Consider the following 18,001-nt stretch of genomic DNA (forward strand, 5'->3'; position numbering starts at 1 on the left):
CATCAGAAGGGTGGCTGGGCCATCAGAAGGGTGGCTGGGCCATCAGAAGGGTGGCTGGGCCATCAGAAGGGTGGCTGGGCCATCAGAAGGGTGGCTGGGCCATCAGAAGGGTGGCTGGGCCATCAGAAGGGTGGCTGGGCCATCAGAAGGGTGGCTGGGCCATCAGAAGGGTGGCTGGGCCATCAGAAGGGTGGCTGGGCCATCAGAAGGGTGGCTGGGCCATCAGAAGGGTGGCTGGGCCATCAGAAGGGTGGCTGGGCCATCAGAAGGGTAGCCTGGGCCATCAGAAGGGTGGCTGGGCCATCAGAAGGGTGGCTGGGCCATCAGAAGGGTGGCTGGGCCATCAGAAGGGTGGCTGGGCCATCAGAAGGGTGTCTGGGCCATCAGAAGGGTAGCCTGAGCCACCAGAAGGGTGTCTGGGCCATCAGAAGGGTAGCCCGAGCCATCAGAAGGGTGGCTGGGCCATCAGAAGGGTGGCTGGGCCATCAGAAGGGTGTCATGGGCCATCAGAAGGGTGTCTGGGCCATCAGAAGGGTGTCTGGGCCATCAGAAGGGTGTCTGGGCCATCAGAAGGGTGTCTGGGCCATCAGAAGGGTGGCCTGTGCCATGAGCTCTAGACTCATGGATCTAGGGATCAGGGTTCGATCCCCGCAGCCGGCGAAAACAGATGGGCAGAGTTTTTCACAATGATGCTCCTGTTACCTAGCAGTAAATAGGTACCTGGGAGTTAGACAGCTACTACGGGCTGCTTCCTGTGTGTGTGTGTGTATAAAAATTAGTAGTTAGTAACAGTTGATTGATTGACAGTTGAGAGGCGGGCCGAAAGAGCAGAGCTCAACCCCCGCAAGCACAATTAGGTGAATACAATTAGGCGAATACAGACACACACATTTGAAATCCCTGAAGATTATTTTTATCTTGGAAGAGAAACCGGTTGAAGAATCCTAAAGAAGCTACACAGGAGAATAATGAACCTGAAAGAGAAACAGGAAAAAATTTAATCGTGAGAAGAAAGACTACAAGAGAATAATATCTATGGAGTGAAAATTGCAGAACAATGATAACCTATATAATAATTACCGATATAATAATTCACTTCGCATTCAACTTTACCAAATTATTAATTCGCATAACATAACCCACCAAAATTATATATAACCTACAACAGAATTTAATCATTACAATGCAAATGATAATTAGTGCCATAATTAATCAATAATATAATTGTATTAACCTAATGGATTTTTAGTCTTGTGTTTGCTGCCAACTATAGATTTATTAGGCTTTTCATCCTTTGTTATTTATCATCATTTCGAAATACTTCACGTGTGAGTTTGTTTATCCTTCTGAATGGGGCCCAGAATCTATAATATATTTTTATATTTAATTTATTCATTAAACAAATATAGAATATTGCATATTTTTTCCCACATTTATATTCACTCAATTTTGTTGATGCCATTTTATTTGTTTTTATTGCTTTGTATTGGCCGGTCTGGGTCATATTCATACCTCGGTTTAAAATCTATTAATTTGTATCCAACTGTAGTTATCCAAACTATCTTTTATTGTATAGAAAACTGTCGTTTGTATATTTTCACATAAATGCACTTACCTAGTTGTGCCTGTTGGGACTGAGCATATAAGCTCTTGGATCAGCCTAATAGGAGAATTAATAAAAATCAAAGTCAGGAGGTAACAGAAAATGGGAAAGCAACATAAATTTCAATTGTGTTAGAAACCATTATTAATAATTGCCTATTATTGCTCTATATATATTTAATTATACCATATAATTATATGGTAATCAAATTTCCAAAATTTCATCTACATTATTAACGTATTCACGAGAAAGTTAATATTAATAGCCTAACACCGATTATAATAATTTTATACTGTATATTAAAAACGACATTGTCCATCAGTATATATGATACTGAATAAATTATTTTAATGAATATTTTTTTTCAATTTCAAATATACTAAGTGATAACATTATACAGGACAGGACAAAACCACTGACAATAATTTAAAGCAGAACACCAATATGATACATAAATAAGATTTGAAAGATACCCAATGTTAGTAGTCAGCAGCAGTTGTTTTATCAGCAGTAGTAGGAGCCCTGAGGGGAGATTCGAACCCATATATACCGTATCAGCTGTCTAATTCCCAGGTACCTATTTACTGCTAGGTGAACAGCCACGTCTGGGGGAAGGAAACTCTGACCATTTGTTTCTGCCTCGGTCGGGAATCGAACCCAGGCTCCTAGGACTACGACCCCCGAGCGTGCGCGCATGCGAGTTTGTCTGCATGTGTGTGTTTATAATTTAACCTAAGTGTAATTACAGGATGAGAGCTACGCTCGTGGTGTCCCGTCTTCCCAGCACTCTTTGTCGTATAACCCTCTGAAAGTACTGACGGTTTTGGCCTCCACCAAATTCTCACTTGTTCCAACCGTCTACCACTTTGTTTGCGAAAGAAAACTTTCTAATGTTTTTTTCCGGCAGCTTTGTTTCCTTCCTCGAGTCTATGACCATATGTTTTTGAAGCTGTAGGTTTCAAGACTACTTCTTTGTCTGTTATGTCGATTCCCCGAAACGACTTCCCCAGAACCGCGCTATGCGGGTTAGTGGCTTTGCAAACATGTAAGAACACCAATGTTATATACTCTCACAGACCCAATGTACCTTCTTGTATATAAAAATATAAATAAATAAATTCTTGAAACTGTGTGTGTGTGAGAAATATATGTAGTAAATATAATCCAGGAAAAATAGTTGGAGAGTCAGTACATTAGACAACCGACGATTACAAAAGCGGGGTCCTAGAGCTAGGACCCGATCCTGCAGGCACAAATGATAAATACACACAGAGAAAATAACATCAAACATCCAAATAACGAATAATTGTTCACAGCTTTTGCGTTAATCATTGAGTAAAATAAATTCTGCTTAAATCCGAGGAATACGGGTATCGTAAGCGCTATTACTCTTGTATATTCGTTCCAGATGCGTCACATTATATATGACCAGCTTCCTGGTCATATAAGACGGCTAATGCCTCTGTAAATATATAAGAGAGTGCTCGAGGAGGGACGGAGCCGGTAATCACTATTCCCCGCGGGGCGCCGCTCCTCGGACCGTGTTGCCTTCTTCAGGAACCTGGAGGAAAAAAGGGAAGCGAGCAACAATGTGGGCATCGCGAGGAGAGACGTGGCCATTAGTGATATACCATGACCCAGACCCCCACCTGCATCCCAACTCCTCCCCAACACCGCTCTTTCGCCACAAGCCCTCCCTCTCTCCTTCCTCCCACACACACTGCCTCCTCCACCTTTTCCCCCACACTCCCTGCCTCCTCCTCCTTCTCACCCACACAAACCTCCCCCACACACTACCTCCTTCACTTTCCCAACCAACTGCCTCCTACTACTACTCCTCGCACTGTCTCCTCTATTTCCCCCTCTCCTCACACTCTCCTTTTGCGTCTGCTTTATGACACCACAGTAGTGGTCTTCCTGAGGCCGCGGGAAGAAAGGAGGGTCCTTTAGTATCGGCGAGCCAAACAACTCTCTTCCGAGCGTTGCTGTTGCTCTCTTGTTATAACATTTGTGAAGTGTTCGCCTCAGTCCTAATGCGTCCCTGATCGCTTTCCTACACAAGTTCCGATGTTACAATGTTCGTGGTCTTCTATGCCTGGATTTCCAGCAGCCAGCCGCCACACCCCGTCTACCGGCTTGCATTCTTACTCTCCATTTATGACATTTTTGTGGTGTTCCTTGTGGAAGCATCTGTAAAAACTTTATTCTGGGCGCCCACTACACCTGGCCACAACCCGCAGTGTCTTGCTTTCTGTCTTGCGACGTTTCTTTAGTGGTAGTTTCGTGGGTGCCTTTAGGCCGGGGCTGTCAAACGCATTCACTCACTCACTTCACCATCCTGGGAAGCGCACTTGCTCCCTCCTCACGCTCCAGCTACACACTTCAACCACACACACTCATCTTAACAAGAGGGGGAGTTTGACAGAAGCATAAGGGTCACAGAGTGATCTCCTGCATCACTTTGTTGCCCACAGATGGCGCTACCGTCGTCCTGGGATTCCCAACACTAAATGTTTCCTCACGAGCTTGTACCCAGGGTATCGAACCTCCTCGTATGTTGACCTCGTATGTAACATCACACACGCGTCCCAATCATCACCTTCACAATAATCATGTCGTCCCAGTCATCACCTTCACAATAATCACGTCGTCCCAATCATCACATTCAAAAAGTTCGCTAATTCCACTGAACAAAAGCGCTTGACATAAACAGCAACAACATCTCACTTTCGAAGTCTTAACACCCGGTCTTATTTCTCGCTCAAATAGCAGCGGTTCATCCTATATAACGATTCTCTGAACTTGTACAGGATTTTTATATGAAGGCTGCCAGCTCTAATGGCCTCTGCGAGAACGGGAAGCCTAGTGGTCTCGGCGGGAACGGGAAGCTTAGTGGCCTCGGCGGGAACGGGAAGCTTAGTGGCCTCGGCGGGAACGGGAAGCCTAGTGGCCTCGGCGGGGAACGGGAAGCCTAGTGGCCTCGGCGGGGAACGGGAAGCCTAGTGGCCTCGGCGGGGAACGGGAAGCCTAGTGGCCTCGGCGGGGAACGGGAAGCCTAGTGGCCTCGGCGGGGAACGGGAAGCCTATAGTGGCCTCGGCGGGAACGGGAAGCCTAGTGGCCTCGGCGGGGAACGGGAAGCCTAGTGGCCTCGGCGGGAACGGGAAGCCTAGTGGCCTCGGCGGGAACGGGAAGCCTAGTGGCCTCGGCGGGGAACGGGAAGCCTAGTGGCCTCGGCGGGGAACGGGAAGCCTAGTGGCCTCGGCGGGGAACGGGAAGCCTAGTGGCCTCGGCGGGGAACGGGAAGCCTAGTGGCCTCGGCGGGGAACGGGAAGCCTAGTGGCCTCGGCGGGAACGGGAAGCCTAGTGGCCTCGGCGGGAACGGGAAGCCTAGTGGCCTCGGCGGGAACGGGAAGCCTAGTGGCCTCGGCGGGAACGGGAAGCCTAGTGGCCTCGGCGGGGAACGGGAAGCCTAGTAGCTTTGGCGAGAACGGGAAGCTGGCGGCATATTGACTCCACTCCCCCTCCATCCTCCATTATTTTCCGAAGTTTTTTTTTTTTTAATTCCCATTATGAATCGAAGTACTATCATGGCATTTACGGCTCCGGCGGGTAGGCGCTTCTGTGAGTTTATTATTCTGCGAGTGAATAAAAAAACAACTTCGTGAACTGGAACAGTGTATGATGCACTTTATAAGCCTGAGCGACGATAATGTCGTCTCCCACTTCTTCCTGCGTAGAAGGAAGAGGTGGGAGACGACTTCGATGTCATGGGAGACGACGACGACGACTTTCATACACGACATACTGTCCCTTGTACCCCGCCAGCCTCCCTCATGTACCCCGCCTTAACCTTCCTAAAAAATCAGAAGCGTGTGTGTTGTGAGTCTGCAAAGACATGAAAGTGCTAGAAAAGTTTATACATGTTGGCCAAGAAGGCTCTTGGAGTCTGGTTAATACGTTTCAGGAAGTGTTGACACCATCCAGAGCTGAGTGATGACATCAGTCAGGTTAGGTTATGCTGGTAATTTCCTGATATTTAGTGGAGGCCCAATGCCAGGTAATGACTTCCTCGGCCCCCCCTTAAAATATTTAGCGAACATGTCACACTGTCCCTTGTACTTCGCTTGCCTTCCCTTGTAACTCGATAAAAGCCAAACGTGTATGAATACACTGTGGCTTCCTGTCCCCCGACACAGTGAATTATTTGGATTGAACTTTGATAGCCATTTCTTAGACCATTCCTTCAGTTTGTCGAGGTCTTCTTGTAGCTTCTTGCTATCTTCCGTCCCTTAATCCTCCTCATAATTTTGCATCATCAGCAAACATTGAGAAGAACGAGTCTATTCCCTCTGTGAGATTATTTACATATATCAGAAATATGATAGGTCCAAGAACTGAACCCTGTGGGACTCCACTGGTGACGCCACGCCACTCTGAGACCTCACGCCTCACAGTGACTTGCTGTCTTTTGTTGCTTAGATACTCCCTTATCCAGTGGAGTGCCTTCCCTCTTACTCCTGCCTACATCTCCAGCTTATGCACTCGTCTCCTATGAGGTACTATATCAAAGGCTTTCTGGCAATCCAAAAATATGCAGTCTGCCCACCCTTCTCTTTCTTGTGAGTGTGTGTGTGTGGTAGCATGTGTGAGTGTATTTATATATTGTGTGCTGTGCTCGGCAGCGTTCACTTCCCTATCATCAGCGACCATCCCCTCGCAGGAACCCTTTACCAATAACCCCTCCAGAATTGCCTAACCTTTCAGCCGTGGATGGGCCAACCTGGAGGTACACACACAACGGCGCCCCACCCCATCAAACTCGGACCCCCCTTTTTTTCCATTTCTCCTCCCTCCGCTGCACATTCGCTGCCCATTTGGGGATATTTTATCGTGTGCACTGCGTATGTCTCATCTTTACTGGATTCCCCACTGCTACTCCTGGTGATACGAGAGGTCTTTAAGAAAGTCGTCTGCTTCAGAGAGGGGTAGCCTATTCAAAAATATCTTTCCACCTTACCTTTATATTATTAATATTATATATATATATATATATATATATATATATATACATATATACATATATACATATACACATATACATATACACATATACATATACACATATACATATATACATATACACATATACATATACACATATACATATACACATATACACATACACATATACACATATACACATATACATATACACATATACACATATACACATATACACATATACACATATACATATACACATATACACATATACATATACACATATACACATATACACATATACATATACACATATACATATACACACATACACATACACATATACATATACACATATACATATACACATATACATATACACATATACATATACACATACACATATACATATACACATATACATATACACATATACATATACACATATACATATACATATATACATATACATATATATATACATATATATATACATATATATACATATATATATACATATATATATACATATATATATACATATATATATACATATATATATACATATATATATATATACATACATACATATACATACATACATATACTAGACAACGTCTGCAACATGCCGGATAATACCAGATAACGTCTGCAAGATCGAGTCACATCAGATAATCTTTGCAAGATGCACGAGGTCACACTAGATATCTTCTATAAGATGGTGATATACTAGATAACGACCGAATCATGGCGCACAACCATATGACTTCTGTTACATGACGTCACGCCAAATAACGTTTGCAACATGATATAACGCCAGATAACGTTTGCTACATGACATAACAACAGGTGACGTATACTTCAATAAAAATTTCAATGACCGCAAACCAAATGAAATGCTCAATCAGTTTAGTGTAAGCTTAGTGGTTCCTTGGCAACACTGTACGTAGCTTATGGTACTTTTATCGTTATTATTGACTATAATTGTTATTTTTCTTGTTATCACACACGAATTAAGTTACATGATGCACTATATTTCAGTTTGTCAGGTCACCATTCGGGTTAGTCCTTTAACATCCAAAATTTATATAGCTCTTCGTTACCACAAAAATTCCCCATGTTTGACTTACCATTAAAAAATTCTTGTTATTCGGTTTTCTGACAGCCACAGAAATTCGGCAAATGACTTCCTGCCAATCACAAAAAATTTTGCCATACGTTTTTCGCACCGATTAGAAATATTCCTACCATATAATTTCAACCACAAAATTTATCATCATATATCACCCAATAATAAAAGAAAATCTCGCTGTATATCCAGCCAATTAAAAAAATCGCGTAATGCAAGTTTCCATTAATCAGGAAAATTCCTGTCAGTCAGGAATATTCGTACTAATTAGTGATATTCCTGCTAGTCAGGGAAATCCTGTTAGTTACGGAAATTCCTGCTAGTCAGGGAAATTCCCGCTGTACGCAATATTCAACCTGTCTTCAGGACACCATAGTACTTATGTCACATAATATTCATAGTTCCTATGCTGCTAAGGTTTACAGTGTCCCTGTGGTAGATTTACAGTAATTAGCTATCCCCGGGCACCATCCCTTCCTCGCGTACCATAGTACGTCCAATTTTACGCGTCCCATCGCCGTGGACAGCAGAATAGTTTGTTTGCTCAAATTTGAACGATAATTGTAATTTTCCATTCCCACTTCTGGTGTATTCACCTAGTTGTGCTTATGGGGGTTGAGCTTTGGCTCTTTATATATATATATATTTATTTATATACAAGAATACATTAGGTTTATGAGAATACATAACATTGATGTTTTTACATTTTTGTAACGCCACTAACACGCATAGTGTTTCGGGCTGGTCTTTAATCTAACAGATAAATTTAAGTTGGTAATTTGTAGCAAAATTGAAAATAGTTAACAGGTACATTGTTAGGAATTTTTGAAGAAAATTGGTAGGTACTTTGGTCCCGCCTCTCAACTGTCAATCAACTAATGTACAGATTCCTGAGCCTACTGGGCTCTATTATATCTACACTTGGAACTGTGTATGGAGTCTGCCTCCACCACATCACTTCCTAATGCAATTAAAATAACATAAAACACAAACAGGGTACACAAAAGAAAAAGCACAGAAGCACTAAGAAACTAGAATATAAACAAAACAAAACGCCTGTCTTCCTGTCTCCGTCTCCCCCAAGGTACTCCTCGAGCACCTGAAGTATGTCTCAAGACGAGTCTTATAGGACGTCAGGCGGTTCCCAGCTCCTCCTTACACGCCCTCAACAGCTCCAGCCTCTTCAGTTCTGCCGCCTGTTAGAGCTGTATGTTTACCTAGAAATTTATAAGCTAATAACTGTCTTAAACCGAATTTATAAAAGGCTGAAGACCAGACGTTAAGGGCTAGCCTCAGGCATGATACAAGTGGGGTGGAGGAGCGTCACAGGCCAGTTTGGGTCTGCTGTAGTGCCACACGCACCATTATGCGCACTTCACGAATCCAAAGTTGGGTTAAGGCAAATCTGAAATAATGGTAGTTCCCCCCTACACTTCACTAGTTCCAGTAAGGGGAACCAGAAGGGGGACAAGGGTGAGGGGGGAACGCAGCAAGGGGGGGAAGGGAGTCCGCAACAAGGGAGGGGGAAGGGAAAGTAGACCGTAACAAGTGGGAAAGGGAAGAGGTGAAAGGGAAGGACAGGGAGGGGGCGCAACAAGGGGGGAGGGGGAAATCCTCCACATACAACTAAACTTCAAGAGACTAACCTGGAATTGGGTACCAAAAGTGAGGTAAAACACACTGAAGTGCTTTTCGATTGATTGATGATTGATGAAGATTAAGCCACCCAAAAGGTGGCACGGGCATGAATAGCCCGTAAGTGGTGGTCCTTTGGAGCCATTACCAGTATCAACAGCTGATACTGGAGATCTGTGGTGCGACTGCACCCTACGGAGAGGTCGTGACCGCTTAAGTGCTTTTTGTCTCATCGTCCCTTTTATAACCAGCAGCCAACCACACCCGGCCGCTGATTGGTTGACATTCACCCTAAAACACACCCCATTGGTTAACATTTTGCGAGTCTGAAGTGTCAATTATCAAAGGCCAACAGCCAATCCTTCACTTCCCCAAATACAAACGAGTCTAGTGAACCAATAATGATCTCCAGCTTGAATGCTTGAAGTTGTTAATTTCAAAACCTAATTCACAAACCAAACATCCCCATTACTATTCCCATCCCGTGGGGGTTGTAGACCCCATAATCATCCTGTGAAGGGCATTGGTTCCCATAGCCGGTAATATAGTCGCATTCAGGCGATGAGTCATAATAATGTGGCTAAAGTATGTTGACCAGACCACACACTAGAAGGTGAAGGGACAACGACGTTTCGGTCCGTCCTGGACCATTCTCAAGTCGATTGGTCCGACAATCGACTTGAGAATGGTCCAGGACGGACCGAAACGTCGTCGTCCCTTCACCTTCTAGGGCCAGATTCACGAAAGCACTTACGCAAGCACTTACGAACCTATACATCTTTTCTCAATCTTTGGCGGCTTTGTTTACAATTATTAAACAGTTAATGAGCTCGGAAGCACCAGGAGGCTGTTTATAACAATAACAACAGTTGATTGGGAAGTTTCCACGCTTGTAAACTGTTTAATAAATGTAACCAAAGCCGTCGAAGATTGCGGAAAGATGTATACGTTCGTAAGTGCTTGCGTAAGTACTTTCGTGAATCTGGCCCCTAGTGTGTGGTCTGGTCAACATAGTCGCATTCGTTCTCGACGCACAATCGAGAACTCCGGGTTCGAATCCCGGGTGGGACAGGAACCATTCCTGTCAATGGTTCCCAATTAGTTTCCTATAATACATAATGTACTATCCATTTTCTTCAATTTGCATATAGTATATCCTATTATATATAATAATAATTTGGCGGCAATTTAAATATATATACAGATAATTCATAGAATAATTGTTATAATTTACTGAGAACTACCAAGGTTTCTCAAAATTAGACTACGAGCCTTCAATAGGTTGTAGCTGATCCGTGATACTCGAATAGGATGGAAAATGGTACGTAAATATCATACCAGAAGTGGGGAATGGAAAATTACAATTATCATTAAAATTTGATCACACAGACTATTCTGCTGTCCACGGCCATGGGACGGGTACTATGGGACGAACTACGGGACGTACTACGTGAGGAAAGGTTAGTGCTTGGTGATAACTAGTAACTGTAAATCTACTACAGGGAAACTGTGAACATTAGCAGCACAGGAACTATGAACATTATGTGGCATAAGTACTATGGTATCCTGAGGACAGATTGGCAATATTTCACTGATACGCGTGATTTCCTCCGTCATGCCAGACTGCCCAATTATTCTGGCGTTGTGGATCTTGGAATATGTTGGAGTAGGCGAAGATTGCTTTTTACGAGACCGAACTAGGTATGGGCAAAGAGTAACTTTCTATAAAACTTGTTTTGAGTTTCCGGCAATTTAGTAATTTATTTCAATATAGATGGGTACTTGCTGCATTAAGTATGCGTAGTCTCCATAATTGCGTGTCACTCATACAAGCTTTGTCTTAACTTTGGTAGCAAAGTTAAGAAATCCAGCAGTTAAAACACTTATTTTAAAAGTACTGCACATCAGATAAAATTCATAAATTGCCAAGACAAACAAGTCCACTTTTGGCTAATTCTTAGAAATTTAGTTCTCTTGGAGCTTGAAGAAAGTTTGTTTTCTACTTATTCCAGACAGTAATCTATATAGTCTTCTCAACAACCACGGATTATCATGTTATTCAATTCCTGCAACATGACAGCAGCATTTTAAGACATTTCCTTTCACTTGATGCCTCTGCTCACTTAACAGTAAATAGGTATCCAGGAGTTTGAGTTTTTGTGGGGGTTACATCCTAGGTAAGGTTGGTAGATGGTCTAACTCTAAGGAAACCTAAATAAGTACAAGCTTCCTGTTCCTAATAATGGGAAACCAAATCAGAATTTAGTTTGAAATTTGAAAAGTGGATGTAAAATCATTATCAGAAGGCACCAAGCCTGGCACAAGTGGATGCCAAACCTTAAAGCCATTGTGGCACCAACAGGGAGTAGTCCTTCAAGAGGGGGAAACCGATCATTCAAGTTGGTCTGCCCGCCATTCAAATCCAAGAGAGCAGATATTTTGGGCACCATAACAGTAGGAATCAAGAGGATGGCACATGGTGATACACTACCTTCCAGGCAGAGCAGGATGCAGAGTGCTAACCAGCAAAGGATACCATGTCGTCCAAAGTGACCCCTGTATAAGAAAGGGGCGGGGGGGGGGGGGGGGGGGGGAGTCAACTGCAAGAATAAAATAAGAAAAACTGTTCTAAATAATATTTATTTCAAAATAACTATCCATGATTCATTTTTCATCAAAGTACATCAAAACAGCGTTTAAGACAGCCTCAACAAAAACCAGTTTCTCAAGATTATATATTCCAATTTGATTAGCAAATTAAAATTTTAGATTTATCAAGAAAAATACTGGTACAGATAAAACCCCAAGTACCTATGAACTTACAGGCATGAAAGGCTATATGATTTAAAAATTCACAATTAATTTAACAAGCAACTATGCCATCCTTTAATTATTAAGTAAAAATTAAGATATTTCCAAACAAAATTTAGCAAAAGCTTCACTCTGACAAAACCATTCTAGATAAAATATATATGAATTAAAATTAAATTAATACCAGCTTCACTCTTCTAGTTTCTGCAATTACTATAATTTAATAACAGGCACTTTTCTAAGACTAAATATTTTCAGCATTTTGAAATACCTCTAACAAATTGCACAAAAGTTTATCTGACTCTCACACTGCCTCCAATCTAGCCTTGCATACAGTGCACAGGTTTGCCTATACATTTTTGTACCTATGTTTGATCTATTTTCTATTAATAAACCTACAATGAAACTAGTATATGTACATAAAAGATTCTTTCAATTCAAGCACTTTCTATTGAGAATAAATATGGACAATTTCCCTTGAACATTATAAACACCATTCTAAATAACAGAAGCAACAGTAAGCTCAGCATGGTTCATTCTCCATTCTAATTAAGGTACACTGGACACAAAGATAACAGTAGTTAATAACAGATTAAATACATAATGTGTTTCATACATGGCAAACAAAACACTCAATATAGCGAGCAAAATGCATTCTCTCAACCGAGTGTCACTTCTATTAACAAAGCCAAAATATTTACATAAAGTATACTTTAAGTGGCAAATAAAATAGGTCTACTGTACACGATGAGCATCAGTCAAGAAGAATAGAGAATGCATGTTCTGCATTATAAAGTTTGCTCCCATAAAAATTTAACATCCAGTATATAGCCTGCAGGATGAAGAATCAACTATTTTATTACAGCCTACAGGATTTTAGTCGATGTAGCTAAGTACTGTGTATAGGCATCCTCTCTACATCCAATGACCTTTTTCTCTACAATGATTATGATCCATACATAAGCATCAATAAATTGTACAAAGCCATATAAAAAGCCAGAAAATAATTCACCATGTGACAATCCCAGAAATTAAAGTACAGTAAATGCAACAAGGCAGGCTCTAACAGGAAAAGTTAAGTGGAAAACATAACATTTGAAATGAAGTTAACAAGATGCAGCACATTTCCAATTAAAAAATTATGACCCACACATTTAATATACCTGTACCCCATCTATGGTTCTGGAGAAGTTTAAATTAGCATCATTAGCTACCGTGAAAAACACTACAAACATTTTTACAAGCAAAGTGTATCTAGAAGACATGCAAGATCCAGTTGAAACATTACCTAAAGCAGATGTTCCCAACCAGTGTTCTGGTACACTAGTATTGCTGCAGCTCTTAAAAGTATGCCGTGAAAATTCAGAGGCTTATCATATAATACTGAGTCACAGCTACTAAAAACACACTTGTACTCTGAAATCTGCTGGTGTGCCACACCCCCAAAGTTAATCAGGGCCGAGTTAATCCAGGTGATAGCCCCACACAACTGCTCATGACACTTTTCCAGTTGTCCGTCAATTTATTGTCATTTTCTACATATAAATGCTCATATAGTAAAAAAAAAATATGTAACCCAGTCCCAGCAGGAGCCACCCACCCCCCAAAACAAACTGGAGTTGAGCAGACAGGTGGAAAGTTACATGAATGCTAAAATCATTTATATTACATTTCTAGAAGCTTATCATTGTTGGAGCTATTTGTAACTACTGTATATTCACAACCAATTGCTCTATATAACAAAATAAAAATTACTGTAATTGCATAATATTCATATTCCAGGCATGCCCCCATCTCTCATCCCCGAGATGAACTGGGCAGTGAGGTAGGACTGCTCAATGTGAACTTGTATAATCATTGCATATTAGTTCACCTATTTTTTTTCCCCTGTAAATATTTGCATATCACTGCTCTTAATGCATGTAATGAGAAAAGGAAAAGACATAATATAGATAATTACCATAATTATATTGAACAAAATTTCCTGCAAAGCAGCAAGATAATCATTCTAAATACTTATGAATATGCTGCATCTGTTTTTGTAAATTATATATATCTCAAATAAGAGCTTTATTTAAACAAAATTGGCATATTAAATTCCTGCCAATTTTCACAATGAATGCTGCAGTTACGTCTTCTTGTCGACATTCCTTTTTTTTTTTGGTGCTAAACCATGATAGGGTTACATACAAAACCTACAAAGACAAAATATTACTAAACTCCCACAGAAATGTTCACAAACATAAGAGGGGGATGCTAAGCTCTAACCCCTGAGGGTTAACTCAGGGGTTATACTCCTCATGAGGTGTGTGAACTATACAGTCTGCATCATATTATGACAAATATTTAGAACAATTTAAGTTAATGACACAATCAAAATTCCAAGTTTTTTTATTACACTCCATCATAAAACGTACTACAAGAAAATAAAGTTCGGTAGGAGAAAAAGAAAGCATGTGCTTTGAAGAAATATATTATGTAAACCAAATATTAATGCTGGCTGTGGCAGAGAATATGTTGGGAACCAGGCCTAAAGAAAAGTATTATATAAAACTTTCTAATCATTAAAATGTTCCCCATTACGAGTCAAATATAAATATTTTAAAATGTATAAAAGCTTCCGCTACAGTACTATTTTTTTTTTTTTTTTTGCAAATTTGCCTTGACAAATAACTAGAAACATGTAATACTTTTCTTAAGAGCAAGGTGGAGTGGAGGTTGGGTGGAGTGGAGGTTGGGTGGAGTGGAGGTTGGGTGGAGTGGAGGTTGGGTGGAGTGGAGGTTGGGTGGAGTGGAGGTTGGGTGGAGTGGAGGTTGGGTGGAGTGGAGGTTGGGTGGAGTGGAGGTTGGGTGGAGTGGAGGTTGGGTGGAGTGGAGGTTGGGTGGAGTGGAGGTTGGGTGGAGTGGAGGTTGGGTGGAGTGGAGGTTGGGTGGGCGAGGGTGAAGTGGTGCTTGGCTAGGTTGGTTTTTCTGGGATGGCTGAGGTGCGGGAGTCCCAACAAAAGCAGACTACATAAACAACTATGTGCAGATACACTACCTGCACGAGAAACCAATCTGAAGGCAAGACTGTTGTAACTGCATTTTAATATGTACTATGGATATGGATAAAATAATAAACTACATTCATATAACTTTTCCTTACCACACATTTATATTATTCCCCCAATGTAACAAATCTGCAAGAGCAATAAAAACTCCCAGAAAATGACTATATATTCATTGTATTTTGGAAATATTTTTCACAGCATTTTATCATTTACATAAAAATAGTCATCAACTTTTAGTCAAAATAATGCATCATTAACAGGTAAGAAACCTCTACAGTTCTTTGCTTTACACAAACAAGGCTTATATACAGTTTTATGGAAATTTGAGTCATTACTTATGGACTGCACTGGAAATGCACCTCCTTCACTCCCACTCAGAGGGCCTGAAGGCAAAATAGCTCCCTCCTCTTTTAAGTTCTCTGCATTTAATGAACAACCAGTTCTACCAATCTGAGACACACATGTTGCATCCAAAACATGTGGATGTGGAACCTTGCAATTATTCTCACTGCTGTCATAATCATAGCAAAGCTCCTCACCAGAAGCAATATCTTTCTTAGCAAACAGGGCTGCGAGGGGAACCATGCTGTTCACGCGAACGGGCACCACCACTAGATTAGGATCACACGAATGATTGATGTAACGACCAATGTTCCCAATTACAGTTGGGTCAATTATTGTAATTTGAGGTCCAGAAGATCTATCTGCTGTATGCTCTCTCAAGATCAAGATATAATTTGACCCATCACTTTGTCGCAAAAATCTTGCCCGGGCTTCCTGTATGCTAATCAACTCTCCAGCATATTCACATACAAAAGCATGTTTAGGAATAAAACTTGATGAAATAACACCATATCCCTTCCCTGGAATATGCCTAATTTTCAGGCCAACAACTGGACCTCGTTGTGCAAGACGGTTAGGGCAACCTTCCATACAACTACAATCATCATTACATTCAAATAATGGCCACGAATCATAATCATCCCTGAGCTTCCCATCTTTATAAGGTAACCCATTCAGTTTAATACAAGTACAGCCTTCTGAGCAAACACCATTGCACCTGCAGCCCTCTATAAGATCCTGGACATATTCATTTTGATCTATGCCAGAACCAGGAAATGATGTAATAGCATACACAAGGCCATCACAAACATGGTCATATTCATCTTCACCTTGGTGTGGTCTTACTTCCTTCAATGCAGATACATTTTCCAAGTGGGATAATTTTACCTTTTCTTGATGACCAGAGATCTGACCTAACTTAAAATCACTCCCATCTAAATCAAAGTGAATCTTCTCACAAACTTCAGCACTTATGGAAGAACTTGCAGTTCCTCCTGAACTAGTAGCAGTAAGGGACTCTTCCATGGGAATAATACAATTCATACAAGAAACAGATAAACTTGTCTTACTACTAATATTAGAGCCTGGAACACTTGAACACTCCCCAACTTTGTGTATTTCTGTTTTCTCTTTGGTGTTCCTCAATTCCTGATGGATACCGGGTTGATCTTCCAGCTTGCCTTGGCAACTCGGCACAAAATTCTCTCTCGACTCCTGTGGAATACATTTGCAATTACCTTCAAGCCCTTCTTCCTCCTCCGATTGGTTGGTAGAATATTTTTTACGTTTGGCATTAACATTACAACACAAACATTTGTGCTTAAAGATCCTGCTTTTAATCTTTGGATCATCGGAAAGTTTAGGTAAATCTATATTTTGAGTTCCCTCAGAACTGGATGCATTATATTCCATTTCTTGGTTGATTGTGGTTATTTTCTTTGCAAGTGTATTCTGTAAAAGCATTACAGACTGAGAATACACAATTTTCTCACAATCTTCCGTTTCCAATGCACTTGTACTCTGTTCACTTATTGCTGGTTTTGTAGCATCGCCAATAGCTTCTGAAATACGTGAATACTGTACATGAGTATATTCTTGCAGCACATGACAGTACAAGGTAATAAAATTAAGGAAATAACAGTGTAAATGTATGAATATATGTATGTGTATGTGTGTACATATATGTAGTATACAAGTATATGTGCATGTATATAGTATAAGTATACATATATGTATAGTACATACATGTATATACCTAAGACATATACTGGTATGTATGTATAGTATCATTATTATAATAATTTATTGTTTCAGGGGACAGGCAGCCAGAGCGTATTCATACACGTTAGGCTTATATTGCCCCCCCATAAGGTCGAATTACTGACCCTGCCCAGGATGCAACCCCACAACAAGCTGACTAATTCCTCAATACCTATTTACCGCTAGGTGAACAGAGGCATTAGACGATAGGAAATGCGCCCAACCATTTCTATCATGCCTGGGATTCGAATACAGAATTCTCGATTGAGTCGAGAACGAACTCAACTGTACTATCGACATATACACACACACACATGTATATACATATGTATACATACAAAGATTTGTATTTATAATGTACATTTATACGTTTATATTATGCATACATGTATACATACACACACACACGGCAAGGATGAGCTTGTTATAAGGGAGTGAATGTCTTACATCATTTGACTTTTCACAAAGTATTTTACATTTTGTGACATGAAGTACGAGTCTGTTGGGGTCTGGTGGTGGTGAAGAGGGGGATGGGAAGGTCTGTTGTAAATGGTATGGAAGTTATTGGCAATGTTACAGATGTCTATTGGAATAGTTTTAACCTTTTCTCATAGTACTGTACCAACATAATTCTTCTAGACCTTCCTCTCCCATTAAAATGGAAAATA

At 41.0% G+C, this 18,001-nt stretch overlaps 1 protein-coding gene across 5 annotated transcripts in view; it reads right to left on the bottom strand.

Moving 5' to 3' along the window:
- Nucleotides 1-14,558: 14,558 nt before the first annotated feature.
- The window catches only part of LOC123759413 (traB domain-containing protein), a 28,173-nt gene continuing 24,730 nt past the window's right edge, over nucleotides 14,559-18,001 (bottom strand). For 2 of the 5 annotated variants that reach the window (XM_045744460.2, XM_045744455.2), the window contains one exon: nucleotides 14,886-17,134. The gene's annotated coding sequence lies outside the window, so the exon portion shown is untranslated. Of the gene's footprint in view, nucleotides 17,135-18,001 lie in introns of all 5 variants that reach the window. The other 3 variants (XM_045744461.2, XM_069335221.1, XM_045744458.2) reach the window with 3 other exon arrangements.

Source organism: Procambarus clarkii, chromosome 32 (assembly GCF_040958095.1).
Source record: "Procambarus clarkii isolate CNS0578487 chromosome 32, FALCON_Pclarkii_2.0, whole genome shotgun sequence".
Taxonomy (NCBI): Eukaryota; Metazoa; Arthropoda; class Malacostraca; order Decapoda; family Cambaridae; genus Procambarus; species Procambarus clarkii.